The sequence below is a fragment of the Gossypium arboreum genome, chromosome 9 (assembly GCF_025698485.1).
Source record: "Gossypium arboreum isolate Shixiya-1 chromosome 9, ASM2569848v2, whole genome shotgun sequence".
Taxonomy (NCBI): domain Eukaryota; kingdom Viridiplantae; phylum Streptophyta; class Magnoliopsida; order Malvales; family Malvaceae; genus Gossypium; species Gossypium arboreum.
In genome coordinates this window covers 27920862-27925108 of record NC_069078.1, presented here as the reverse complement: position 1 = coordinate 27925108, position 4247 = coordinate 27920862, and positions in this window count along the sequence as shown.

The following is a 4247-nucleotide window of genomic DNA, read 5'->3' as shown; positions in this document are numbered from 1 at the left end:
TTACCGGACTCACTGCATTTAGTACCGGCCCTCGGTTAAACGGGTCTTTAGTCGATCGAAACTTTCTTGACAGCGTTCGACCACTCGAACTTAACATCTTTTGAAGTAGTTTTGTCATCGGTGCAGCTATCACCGAAAAACCTTTCACAAATCGTCGATAGTATCCGCAAGCCCCAAAAAGCTCCTAACTTCTGTAACATTCCTTGGTGGTTTCCAATCGACTATGGCTGAAATTTTGTTCGGTCCACCTCGACACCGTCACGGACACCACGCGCCCCAAAAAGCTTACCTCTTTCAACCAAAATTCACATTTATTGAACTTTATGATAATCGCTTATCTCGTAAGATTTGCAACACTAGCCTCGGTGTTCAAAGATGTTCGTTTCATCTCTAATAGACCAAAATGTCATCGATAAATACAACTACGAACCGATCCAAGTATGGCCTGAAAATTCTATTCATTAAATCCATAAACACCGTAGGGCATTAGTGAGCCCAAACGGCATCACCAAGAATTCAGAGTGACCGTACCTCATTCTAAAAGCAATTTTGGGTATGTCCGATTCTGACCCCTCAACCGATAGTACCCGATCTCAAATCTATCTTTGAAAACACCGAGGCTCCCTTTAATTGATCAAACAAATCGTCAATTCGTGGCAACGGATATTTATTCTTTATCGTCACTTTATTGAGTTGACGATAGTCGATGCACAACCTCATGGTTCCGCCCTTCTTTTCACAAACAATACTAGTGCGCCCATGGAGAAAAACTCTCTCGAGCGAAACCTCTATCCGTCAATTCTTGCAATTGAACCTTCAATTCCTTTAACTCCGTTAATGCCATGCGACACGGGCTATTGAGATCGGCGTAGTACCCGTGACAACTTCGATGTCAATTCCACTTCTCGAACCGTGGCAATCCCAGAACTCCTCGTGAAAAACATCTCAATACTCACAAACCACTCGTATCGATTCGAGTTTCTTTTCCATCTCTTTACTTTCAAACACATACGCAAGGTATGTTTCACACCCTTTTCACATATCTCCGAGCAACATAGAAGATATTATCGCCGGCACTCCTTTTAAATCAAGAGACTCGACTCGGACTACCTCGTTATTTGCACTCCTCAAATCAATGGTTTTCCTTTGCGATCCACCATTGCATCATGTACGGTCACCAATCCATACCAAGAATAACATCAATTCATCAAATGGTAGAAGCATCGATCGGTAAAAAAGATTCTCGAATTATTAGGGGCATCTCTTGCACACTTTATCAACTAGTACGTATTGACCCAAAAGGTTTGACACTGAATTTAATTCAAGAGACTCAACAGTAGAGTCTTATCGATGCTAAGGTTTCACATACATATGAATGAGTAGAGCCGGGTCAATCAATGCAATCACACTAGTATCAAAAGAGTAAAAGTACCAATGATGACGTCTGGGGAGGATGCCTCCTCTCGTGCGTGGATGGCATATGCTCTAGCAGAGCACGGTCTCGGATCGGACAACCAGATTAGAGGCTCCTCTCCGATTACCACTCCTACCTCCAGAGATTCTCGGGCCTACCTCCACCGTCGCTCCACTAGGTCTTGCACCTTGCGCCTTATTCCTCTCATCTAGCTCCGCAATCTCTAATGAGGTGGTCCTTCAACCGCATCCATAACAGCCCTATTAATGACTTACCCCAACATTCACCTAGGTGTCGCCTTCCACATTGGGGGCATTCAGTCTCTCTTGACGATTATTGCCCACACTAGCTACCAAGTAGCTCGGAGTCCGCCAATGGTCTGGCTCTAATGGAAATTCTGCGCAGCGTCCTCGACTTCATCGTGTCCTCCACGAACCTCTTTACACCGAGAACGGAGCTTTACTCGTCGATCTTTTATGGTAATCTCTTGCTTCAATTCAGCCTTCTTCTTCTCCTTCCCAAGTTCTTCCGCCTTGCGTGCTCGTTCGACTAGTGTCACGAACTCCTTTATCTCCAAAATTCCCACTAGTAACTTTAACTCTTCATTCAATCCTTCTTCAAATCTTTTGCACATCGCAACGCCATCAGCCACACACTCCGAGCATACCGACTAAGTCTTACGAACTCATGCTCGATTCAGATCTGATCATACGGCCTTGCTTGAGTTTCAAGAATTCCTTACGCTCGATCTATGAACCGTTGACTAATGTATTTCTTTCAAATTGGATTGAAAGAAATCCCAAGTAACTCGCTCATTTGGGACTATGGAAATTAAAGTCCTCCACCAATAGTAAGTCGAGTCTCGCAACAAGGATATAGCACACTTAAGACATTCATCGGGTGTGCATGACAGTTCATCTAACACTCGAATGGTGTTATCGAGCGAAATCTCGGCTCTTTCAAAGATCATCGATGACTATGGCCTTGAACTCCTCGCCCGCGCTTCCTAATCAAGTCTCATCGGTGGTTTGCTTAGCCTCACAAGATCAAGAATCGGAGGCATTGCGGACTCTTGGGGCGGAGTATTTAAATTCGGAATGGTTGGACAGCCGGGTTGGTTCGGGCATATTGTGCGACCCACTCATTCATCATGGTGAAGAAGGCTTGTTTCGCCTTCATTTTGATTATTCATGGATGATCGAGGCTCAACAGGCGGTGTCCCTTGCGCGGAGCAGCCGCTACACTTTCAACGTCATCCGCCAAGGGTCTCTATTCCGGCTCCATTGCTAATCAAAACAAAAATTTCAACCGTCAAGTCATCACATTATTAAGCACTAACAAATTGGCATGTATAGCTAGACTCACACGCCTATGGTAGTCCTAGAACCGACTAAACCATAGCTCGATACCAATAAATGTAACACCCCAAACCCGTGACCGTCACCGGATTTGAACACGTGGTGTTACCGGCTTACTTCCTTTTTCTCTCTTGACAATAATTGATTTCAGTTCCAGGCAGGCTAGCTAACTGTGTCACTGTCACCTTAAAAATCATATCTCGAGTTCCAGAACTCGAAAATCAGTTCCGTAAATTTTCCCTGAAACTAGACTCATATATCCATCCCTGGATTTATTTCTAGAATTTTTGGTCGGGCAAATTGGTACAGTTTATTAGTTAAAGTCACCCATGTTACAGGGGTCGACTACACTGACCTTCGCGCGTTACAACTTGAATATCTCTCTGTAAAGGGATTTAATACTGGTGCCGTTTGTTTCTAAAGAAACTAGACTCAAAATGGAATCTTCACATATAAGGCATGACTTCTAATTCTTTCTGGATAATTTATAGTAAATTTTTAAATTCGCGACAGGGGACCCAGAAACTGTTCTGGCCCTGTCTCACGAGAACTCTAATATCTCTCAGTATACTGCTCATATGGTCGTTTCGTTTTGTCCATATAAAAATAGATTCATCAAGGTTCAATTTAATAATTTATTTACTATTTAATTCTACTTCTACTATTTTTAGTGATTTTTCAATCTCATCTCACTGCTGCTGTCAGCAACAGTTACTGCAGTAGACTATGCCAATTTCATGAATCTTTCCTTGGCCTTACTAATCATCCATCATACATGACACAATTTATGGCCACCTTATCAAAATTAAAGTTTCTAAGACTCGTGGCTATAGGTTCTAGCATCCCACTCGACGACCACATAGGCCATTTTCACATGGCTTAAAGTTTACAACCCACAATTCAACAAAACATAATAGCCTATACATGCCAATTGTTCTCCTAGTTCAACTACGAAGACAATACCAAAAGGTTTCCAGCCGGTGTGATGACTTCAACGACGGTTCGAGCACGCCACAACACGAGTCCAAGAGACCTAAAATGGGTGACAAGAAAACACCGAGTGAGTTTATAACTCAGTAAGTCATAAGCATTCATCAACCATCCATTAATAAAGTTTTCGCAACATCAAACAATAAACGAGGCTAGGTACTTCATCCATATCGAAACTATACCATAATTCCTCGGACCTTTCGGTTCAATCTCATACCAAGTCATACATCCACATTTCATATTCTATACAATAAGATATTTGAGGCATTTTTACACACCAACTCATTCGCACCACAATCATACAATTGCAATCATCACATAGATTTCAAGCTTACCAAGCTCAACCCCGAGCATGAACGTATTGCCTATTCGTCATGAGCTCAAGGTACTTACCCGATCCGCTGTCCGGGATTAACTCGATAATGTCGCACACTCAGTGCCAATTGTAATACAAGAGCATATAGTGAATCCGCACACTTAGTGCT